An 11,145-nucleotide genomic window follows, 5' to 3' on the forward strand; every position below is an offset into this window, starting at 1 on the left:
GAGCAGAGATCAATGATTCTCCACGATTCACACAAAATAATTCATATTGCGAAGATGCAACGGAAATGCGCGCGAAAAGTGGTGAACCACCGTATGGGGCTCCCATTTGCAAAGAGACTGCAGAATAAATCCTACTTGTTAATAACTTCAACGGAACAAGTCGAAAAATGGGAAGTCGGAGACGTGAACAGAACTGGCTCGATGCCTGGTTGTAGGATTGTATCTAAGTAAACCAGACACGACAAACCAAAAAAGGTGTCACGTGCAAAACAAAAAAATGTCCTATGTGAAGAGATAAGACTCTTTACGAATGAGAAAATGCTGCAGCTCCAAATGCGACAATTCTCAGAGAAATCAATCATTAAGGAATCGGCACGGTGTGAGGGAAACCAGGTTGCATACCGACGGCGGCAGATGTTTCTAAATGTTTTCTGTTACAAATTAAACTGAGCTTATGTCGAAAAACATAAAGGTTGGTCAAATTAACCTACAGCATGCAAAAACCTCTTTCAATCTGCTGGCAACAAGGCTGTCAAAGCTGTAGATTTGACCTTATATTTTTCTGGTGCAATTCGATTTAATAAAATCTTTGGCATTGGATCCGTTAAGGGGGATAGGATCTTTTACATTGTATGATTCACAATACCGAGAGCTGTGTCCAGACCTCAAAACTGTTAGAGGCTGCTATGCCGAGACAGTTCTGTTCCCAGGACCTGGTTATGCTTATCCTGCAATACCAGATTAATAGCGAAAGGAAAAACATCATAGTTGCCTCTGCCTTTTTGCCCTATGATTCTTTGTGTCTTTCACCGACGCAAAAACAAGTGCAAGTGGTCTCGAACCCTTAATAGGTTACGATGCGAACACTCAACATACTTGTTCGGATAGTAGCAAATACAATACCAGGGGAGAGAAGCTATTTTATTTCGTCGCTTCAGCTTGTCTCATGACTGCAAACATGGGGTACGCCCCTACGTTCGTGGGGCCATGAAGAAGTGAAGTGATTGACCTAACAATCTGCACTTCAAAGTTGTTATAGTTGATTACACACTGGTGGGTTCCAGACGAAGTCTCACAGTCAGATCACCGATACCTAGAATTCAATCTGGCTATTGCCGGCGAACAGTCCATAATTCAAACACGGAATCTCGGGAAGACCGATTGGACAAAGTTCACTGAAATTTTTAGCGATAGAGTGCAGCTTCCTAAGCCACTAAAGGCTCCTTCGGCGCTAAAAGATGAATTAGAAACTTTGAATCACACACTTTTAGTGACTGTCCTAAAACTCATTCAACACGTAAGTGCTGCAAGGTGAAATGGAACACTGCGAGAGCGGTAGTTACAATGAAACGGTGGGAGCTGCTGTATTGACTTTTGAACACTTCAAAGCACCTGTCATAGATGGCATCAATCCAGCGTTACTAAAGGCGGGTACAGAGCCCTTAGAGCGACTGCTAAGAAACCATGTCTTGCTTTGGGCTATGTGCCTACCTTTTGGCAAAAGGTTAAGGTAGCATTCATATCAAAGCCTGGGAAAGATAACTATTCTATTCCAAAGAGCTTCAAACAGATCAGCTTGACATGATTCTTACTTAAAAGGCTGGTAGAGCGACGCATTCGTGGGAAGGCGTTGAGGTCGCAACCACTAAAATAAAGCCAAAATACCAGCGTAGAAGGGCCTGTGAGTCCGCTCTTCACTCTTTGGTTTCATAGGTAGGGGTTGCAACTCTCAAAGGTGAGTACGCAATGGTGGTGTTCGTGGACATTGAAGTGGCTTGACTGTCCGCCGTTCCAAAAACTTTCTGATGACAGCAGAACGCATGGTGTCGACAACAACAAAAGCAACTAAAGGCAGCCTCCAAGGAGTGTTATCGCCACATCTGTGGAGTACATTCATCGAATAAATACTATGCGAACTGCAAAATTGGCCAATACACGCCCAGATTTAAGGTGATAGCGTGGCTGTGCTAACAGTTGTTCTGGATGTCGGAACGATGAACAGAAATATACAACGCGCCATTGATTTGATGGGCAGTTGATGCCTTAGGCATGGAATTTCAGCAAATCCAAATAAAACCACAACGTTATTATTTACAAACAGAATGAAACTGGCTTGTCTTTGCCTTCCTGAGATGATGGGTACAACCACTCAAGTTCCCGAAGAAATGAAATATCTGGGAGTCATTCCAGATTGAAAGCTTCTTTGAAACAATCATTTATGGGTAAATATGAAACGAGCACTTCCAGCTCTTTGCCTCAACATGGAAACTTGGGCCTCAAGCAGGTGAATATACGCTGCCAGCATTAGAACCCGTCTTTGATGCTGGTCAACCCAGTGACTTGTCCCTCCCCAACGGGTGAAAATATAACAACCCCCTAAATTGCAAATCAATGTAATTTTGCTAAAGTCTCTATTTCAGGCAAGTCGAAAAGAACCCAGGCTGGGGATAATCGCCCCATTTCTCCTCTCCGTGTCTAAACGGGTGCAGGTTAGTGTAAACCAAGTGAAAATTATTCTCATCATCCCCAGTCCCCAAAAGAAAAAACTGTTCATTCAATTCATAAGAAACAGTTAAGAGTCCGAAAAAGGAGAGCAAGTTAGGGTCTTGAGAGCGACAACTGGAGTGGTATTTGGGTACTTTCTGTTGTGGGAAAACATTAGCTAATATTAGATTTTTATCTGCTATTTGTAGTCTAGTCTAAAATTGATAGACAAGGGGTAGCTTCCTCCAAACTAAAATTTTTAGTTTTAAATGTAAACATATATTTCGGGAACGACGTACCCCCTTCATCAATACAAAGCTACTAACTAGCTTATTTACATTTGAAACTAAAAATTGTAGTTTGGAGGAAATTACCCTTTGTCTATCAATATTAGCTAACATCATCTTGAAACAAATCAAGGAACACCTCGAAAGATTGATCGACAGATTTGGTTTTGGAAAAGAAGCCGAGGAAGTCGGACTGTAGCTAAATACCAACAAAGCCAAGGTTCTCGATCTGGAGGATGTTCCGCGTCAATATCCTAGCTATGCTACTAATACCAGTGGGAGCAATACATGGAAAGTCACTACCTCTGTTACTCGGAAGCTCGTATAATCAGAGTATTCTGGCTTGAAACAATAACCTTTAAGAAAGTTTGTCCGCGTTCTCGTCCAGATACCCATGGACGTGTTGATCATAAAACGAACTCAGCTATAGATTAATCACACATCAGATCCTGTATCATGCGCATTCAATTTCGAATATCGACTAGAATTATGCCTGTTACTACCACTCTTTCCAGTTAGGGCTTTGCTTCTCTCACTGTCTCCGTTGCGTAAACATTCACATCTTCTGAGTGCGTTGCTGTAAAAATGACAACCAAGTCATCCCCAAAGCCGACAATCGTAGCTCCTTCTATTATAGAACGTACAGCAGAACACCCAATACCTGGCTTTGCAGTACCACCGCTGTAACAATGTACTCCTTGGTACCCTGGCCTGCCCGTGCCGGAAAATCTACTCCAAGGAACATAGCACCCGTTCTGATTAACCGCGTTTCCTATCAGGACCGGGAGGGTAGTGTCCACGGTAGAGAGGGTGTGACGAAACCCACAATGGCACTCCGACAGCCATTGCTGTTTTCGACGATGGGTAATAGTTTGTTTTTGGTGATTCTCTCATTATATTCACCAGGCAGATCGGACGATATGATCATAAGTCTTTAGGTCGGCTGATAGATCGCACCAAAATCATAGTTTTATTTATTATTGCCACATCTACCACATATTTCCTTGCAGCTCCTCCTCGAAATTTCACAGACTCGATTCGCCCTTGATCTCCTGGTGGGCACTGTGAATATAGTCATCACTAACATTCCAAACAACTATTGTGGCCTAAATGGCATTGACGTATATCAGAACCAATATAGACTATAGGGGTATAAGCCATCCACACAGTCTCGTTGTTGTTATGTTTATCTTTTCCTAACTTAATTCTCAATGAAACTGTGCTTCATTTTCACTATCATCACACTTAACATTTGCAAGTGATAAGCATGCAGCAACGAGATAAACACGAACAAAAACTTCCACGACGAACGGGATTTAAGCCCGGGACAACTAGATAGAGAGGGTTGTTGGGGATTACTCTTCTGATCCTTGAATCAAAGGGCAGCGCAAGATTAATCAACACCACTAACAAGATATTACTTGGAATGGAAATTGGTGACAAGGGCTCCATGACAAACCATAGAATATATTCTCCACCCCATTTTCTAGCCAATGGAGCCTTGTGTATTTTTCCTAATTTTTCCCAGTAATTAAAGCATGGCTAAACTGGAGCATGTGGGAACAGAAGTCTTCGACATCTCTTCCGCCTACATAACTTACAACCGTTGGCTGCGATGTCAATATAAGACACACACTTTGGGTCACCTTAAAAGTTGAAGATCAGCTTCTTTTTGATTTGATTGTTAGCATTAACCTATCAGTATGCAACTTGAGTAGTACGTCAATCTTCTGCTTTAAAAATTCAGGGATTGATATCATATTACTTACTGACAATGGAACTTACAGAGTTGAGAACTGTACGATTCTAACCAAGGAGCATTCTCGGATAACAGTTAGACACTCTTCAATCCGTACCTTGAGGTTGAGACACCCAAACCACTCAGAGACCCTAGAAAAAGCAACTGGAGTTTGGTTGGGTTATTAGAGCTAAGCTTCCCAGAACGCCTACTAGTAGCATTTGCACTATAAACAAACTGGTGTTATATGTAGAGGCTTTATAAAAGGCAATGAGAGTCGCGTTTGGAAAGTCGTGCCCAGTAAAATACAGAAAAAAGGCATTGTCATCATAACGGAATGAAAATCTTCCTTCTCTGAGGAAGATAATTAGGGAGGCATTTAATCTCTATTACAGGCATATATATTGTTAGCCATATAATGACTGTCTTTAAGTTGTATAGGAATGTCATCAAGGCCGCGAGAATATAATCCTGGCTGTACTTAAAATATAGCGTTGAGCGACTATGCAAGATTCAGTAAGAGTGAGGGTTTAAGGAAGTTGTATGGTACTCAGACACGTGTGGACAGATGTGCCCACAAGTCTACAAAGGAATTTAGCGCAATCAGTGTTATCTCTTATCTAGTTTAAAGGCAAATCCACGGAGATTGTGCTTCACAAGGTAATTAGTACCTTCGAGCGGATACTATAGCATAATCATTATATCCCTCCCCTTTCTTATTCTTCCTGAACACGGACATCGGTTTTCAACATTGTTAGCATCAACACCATCCATCAGACTCTAACGAAAATAAGGTTGCGTGTTGGACAGTATTTATGCTAATATATGATTGTCATTTACCCCTCGGTGGGTCATAGCGCGTCAACCCTTCAGTTCTTCCAAGACTTCTCAAGTTTCCTTCACTCCTCTTCCACTGTTTTGTGCCACAGCGTAACTAGCAACCACGCTTGCTAGATATACAAATTGAACAACGCCTACGATGTTCTGCCCATTAAGGCACATATGGGGAACGCTATGACCCGTCAAACTCAGCAACTTAGTTTTGTTGCCTCTCTTTTCAAATCCAATGCCTTTTTTGCCACTTACTTACTGGAGGTTACTCCTCCAACTGTCACACTCAACACTCTCTTTCAAAGGTCTCGAATTCTCAAAATTTCTATATAAGAATAAATCTGAAGAAACTGCTGTCTGCTGTCCGCATCTCCAAGTTACGTTGACTAGCCATTATCTCTACAAGGTACGGGAATTCACCGTATATTGTAATGTTGAGAACCGGGGTAAAATGTTCTTTCCACCTTTGGAGCAGCTCATCGTCATGAATGAGGAGTTGATCATTGACGTCCTTCACAGGATCATCGAAAGATTCGCGACCATGTGGGAGCGTAATGGGGTATGCACTTCTGAAATCATTGTTGTCTGCGGTAAATCTCTTTTTGTTACGGCGTACACTACGATGAACTTCCCGGGATTCTGCAACAATCAATATAGCCTTCAATTCCTTCCGTTTTTCAATCCACTTCCATACCGACCACATATTGTCGCGCACTTCTGAACGTGGCCAGCGACCTTTATAGAACCCAAGAAAAGAACATTTTTAATGATGGTCCAATACTCATGAATATTCTCAGGTTATTCAAAGTATCTGCGGTCTGATCGGCCAGATAGCTCTCCCACTGCCGAGCGACAGTTGGATCATATAAGCGGTCAATATTGATTGGGAAGTCGTAGCTCCCCAAGCTTGCGACGAACACTGGCTACAACACGCAAGCGCCGGCAAACGACTATTAAATAATGACTCTTTCGAGGCCGATGTTAACGCCTCTCTAGTTGCGCACATCCAGAAGATAATTGATCGCAAAGTGGTTACGTGTACAATATCGGTCAATTGAAACCCCACTGACCTTGTGACAAGCTCCGTACTCGAAAAATGTGCGGAAGCTGCAAAAATTCACCAACCTCCCGCCGTTACCGCAACGAGCCATGCTTCTCCATCACATGCCCGAGTAAGGTGCTGTCAGGTCCTACCTTGGCATTTAGATTAGCCATCATAATTACAATGTCACCTTTAGGAATCTTCCCTTAAATCGCCTTCAGTTGCACCTAGAAAGCATCCTTCTCCACTACATCGAAAGTCTCCGTTAGTGCATAGCACTGTACTGGACATGCAAAGGTCTGTCAGACACCGGCTCCCAGGTGGAGAGAGTGGTGATTGTCAGTAACAATCCGACACTGGATTCGCCTCTACTACCACTGGGCTTTCTAAAATACAAAAAGAGATTGCCGTAAGAAAGAGTAAGGAGTACTCTAGAGTCCCTCTCCTCTCATTTCGCGTAGGTCCAGAATGTCGATCTTATATCATTGAAACTGTCGCTCGAGTTGAAGAAAGCTCCCATCTCGGTACCGTTTTCTAGGAGCGTGCGCACATTTCAAAAACTAGTTGAAGACAGGGCCTATCCGAGGCATTGTTGACGTTTCGATAGCAGTAAAGTTTCGAAATTTGCAAATTGCTAACCCACAAATCATCATCATCAACGGCACAACAACCGGTATCCGGTCTAGGCCTGCCTTAATAAGGAACTCCAGACATCCCAGTTTTGTCCCGAGGTCCACCAATTCGATATCCCTAAAAGCTGTCTGGCGTCCTGGCCTACGCCATCGCTCCATCTTAGGCAGGGTCTGTCTCGTCTTCTCTTTCTACCTATAGATATTGCCCTTATAGACTTTCCGGACTGGATCATCCTCATCCATACGGATTAAGTGACCCGCCAATCGTAACCTATTGAGCCGGATTTTATCGACAACCGGACGGTCATGATATCGCTCATAGATTTCGTCGTTATGTAGACTACAGGCCAAAAATTCTTCGGAGATCCTTCTCTCGAATGCGGCCAAGAGTTCGCAATTCTTCTTGCTAAGAACCCAAGTCTCCGAGGAATACATGAGGACTGGCAAGATCATAGTCTTGTACAGTAAGAGCTTTGACCGTATGGTGAGACGTTTCGAGCGGAACAGTTTTTGTAAGCTGAAATAGCATCTGTTGGCTGCCAACAACCGTGTGCGGATTTCATCGTCGTAGCTGTTATCGGTTGTGATTTTCGACCCTACATAGGAGAAATTATCAAATGTCTCAAAGTTGTAGTCTCCTATCTTTATTCTTCCATTTTGACCAGTGCGGTTCGATGTTGTTGATTGGTTGATTTTCGGTGCTGACGTTGTCACCATATAATTTGCCTTGCCTTCATTAATGTGCAGCCCAAGATCTCGCGTCAATTGCCGCCTGCTCGATCTGGATGAAGGCAGTTTGTACGTTTCGGGTGGTTCTTCCCATGATGTTGATATCGTCAGCATAGGCGAGTAGTTCGGTGGACTTAAAGAGGAACGTACCTCTTGCATTTACCTCAGAATCACGGATCACTTTCTCGAGGGCCAGGTTAAAGAGGACGCATGATAGCGCATCCCCTTGTCGTAGACCGTTGTTGATGTCGAATGGTCTTGAGAGTGATCCTGCTGCTTTTATCTGGCCTCGCACATTGGTCAGGGTCAGCATAGTCAGTCTTATCAATTTCGTCGGGATACCGAAATCTCTCATGACCGTGTACAGTTTTACCCTAGCTATGCAATCATAGGTGGTTTTAAAGTCGATGAATAGATAGTACAACTGTTGTCCATATACTAACAGTTTTTCCATCGCTTGCCGCAGAGAGAGAATCTGATCTGTTGCTGATTTGCCTGGAGTGAAACCTCTTTGGTATGGGCCAATGATGTTCTGGGCGTATGGGGCTATCCGGCCTAGCAAGATAGCGGAGAATATCTTATAGATGGTACTCAGCAAGGTGATACCTCTATAATTGCTGCACTGTGTGATATCTCCCTTCTTATGTGTGAGACAGATAATGCCTCGTTGCCAATCGTCAGGCATTGATTCGCTGTCCCATACCTTGAGCATCAGTTGATGAACCACTTAGTGTAACTGGTCGCCTTCATATTTAACCAATTCGGCTGTAATTTCATCGGCTCCTGGCGACTTATAATTTAGCCGATGAATTGCGCGGACTGTTTCTCCTATACTTGGTGGTGGCAGTATTGGTCCGTCCTCTTCAGTTGACAGGACCTCCAACTCGCCGATGTTCAGTAGCTCAACAAAGTACTCAGCCCATCGCTCCAATATGCCCATTCTATCGGATATCAGATTTCCCTCTTTGTCTCAGCAGGATGAGCATCGAGGTGTATAAGACTCCATCCTGCTGACTTGTTGGTAAAACTTCCGCGCCTGGTGCGGTTGCTCACTGTACTTTTCTAGTTCACAGACTTGTTGGTTCTCCCATTCTTCCTTTTCCGTCTGTGAAGTCGTTTCTCCGCTCGGCGGAGTTCGTGATAAGTCTCTGCGCATGCCCGCGTTCTTTAAGAATGCAACATTTCTCGGTATGCAGCATTCTTCGGTTCCATGGAAGAAGCTTACATTCATCGTCAAACCAGCCGTTCCGACCCCTGTTGCGGCTGGGACCAAGTATGTTTGTGGCCGTATCAATGATAACGTTCTTCAGGTGGTTGTGAAGATCATTTGTTGATGCTTCATCTCCAGGTCCTCTGTTGGCTGAGGTTATTGCGGCATCCATTTCCCTCTTATAGGTGTCGGGGAGGGCTGTGTTGTCGATGGCTTTAGTGTTAGCTCTCACCTGATTGTCAGAGGGGATTCTGGGTGGTGTTGATTCGAGCTTGGAGCACCATGCCAATGAGATAGTGGTCCGAGTCTATATTGCCCCCCCCCCCTTATATGTTCTGACATTCATCAAGGCTAAAAGTTGGCGGCGTTCGATCAATACGTGGTCAATTTGGTTGAAAGTGGTCCGATCTGGAGAGGCCCATGTATGTTGTAGATCTCTTTCCGCACAAATCAGATACTTCCAACAACCATTTCTTGTGCCACTGCCAATTGAATAATCCGCAGTGCATTATCATTTGCATTTTGGTGTAAGCTATGGGAGCCAGCATACCGCCTGAATACGCCCCCTTCCCTACTTGGCTATTAAAATCCCCAAGTAGGTTTTTGATATCATATCTGGGACAGGCTTCGAGGGTTCGTTCTACTGCCTCGTAGAAGGTATCCTCCTCCGACTCTACAGTCTCCTCTGTAGGAGCGTGAACGTTAATGAGGCTTATATTTCTAAACTTGCCTTGCAAGCGCAGAGTACATAGCCGTTCGCTTATATTTTCAAAGCCGATAACAGCAGGTTTCATTTTTTGGCTGACTAAGATACCTATTCTGAGCACATGGTTTACTGGATGCCTACTATAATATATGGTGTAGCGGAAACTGGTCCCTATCCAACGCATCGCCCGTAACGCTATTACATCAGCCCTATATTGGGACAGAGTATCGGCTAGCTGGTCAGCAGCTTCATCTCTGTACAGGGAGCGCACGTTCCATGAAAAAATGCGCAAATCGTTATTTCGTTGTCGTTGCCGGGTTCGTCATTGTGTAATCCGTCCAGCCCGAGGCTCCGGTTGTGGTTTTGTAACAAGTTGTTTTCCGTGTAGGGTTGTCAGCCCTACCCAACCCCGAACCTGGAGGACCAGTTGATACAATTTGGCCCGTTTTTAGGCGCGGGAGACTCGCCTTCATCCTTCTCCGTCTGCAGCTTTTCGGTAAGAAAGAGCTCCCAGCGGTCATCACGTGGGGGTGGAGATAGGGTTTGGTAGTAGTGCTGTTCATGTTGGTTCAGCAGGCATTTCCCAGGTTTTATGCTCCATCGTGAGTACCAATCCACGTTTCGCCCTGGGACCTATACTACCCTTTGACCACTAAAGAAGTCAACATATGAGAGATTAAATCGAAGCTTGCGGCCGAATGTCATGTCAAGATCCTTATAAGAGGAAATAACTGAAGGCGGACCATTCATCCTAGTTTCATCCAATTAGTAAACAAGTATCAGAGAAGATGGTCACATTGAAAGACCAACGGGAAACATTTACTGACATTAATCGCACACTTATTCTGTTCACACCAACAGTGTCGAAATTTGGTTGTAAGCCAGGAACAACATCAAAGGAACAATAAGGAGGGACGATGAATGATGATAATGAAGAAATGAAATGTAGAAAAAGAATGGAAATAGACACAGGATGGAACACTAGGAAACTCCAATTTCAGAAAAACAGGATTTAAGATGCGACTATCGAGCGAGTTGTAATGGCCACCCGCTGTCAAGCAATTACGATAAATAAGCTAGAAATAAAAAAAATTATGGAAAATATGTAACAATAGTAAAAACAAACTTGAAACTTGGTAATTGTACTTTGTGAATAGCGATTCTTACAAATCTACCTACCACACCGCGAAGACCGCGGATCCCAAACCTCCGTATTTAGAACGCTCTTGGGAAATGACACTAACGTGGAATTAGAAGTATCAGTATCGGACATGCGATATCGGCGGTGTGGTAACGGTGCAGTAACAATTAACGATAAGATTTTCCATTAAAATAAAGTTTTCTGCGCCATTTTTTCATTCCAAAAAAACGTAACCGCCAAAAATCCATACACAAGAAAGTTCCATGGTTGACTGATAAGAATTTCCCTCAACTGCAATTATCATTACAAAATTGTCTTCCATCGGGCAATACCAAATCACAAATA

The sequence above is a fragment of the Hermetia illucens genome, chromosome 1 (genome assembly GCF_905115235.1).
Source record: "Hermetia illucens chromosome 1, iHerIll2.2.curated.20191125, whole genome shotgun sequence".
Lineage (NCBI taxonomy): Eukaryota > Metazoa > Arthropoda > Insecta > Diptera > Stratiomyidae > Hermetia > Hermetia illucens.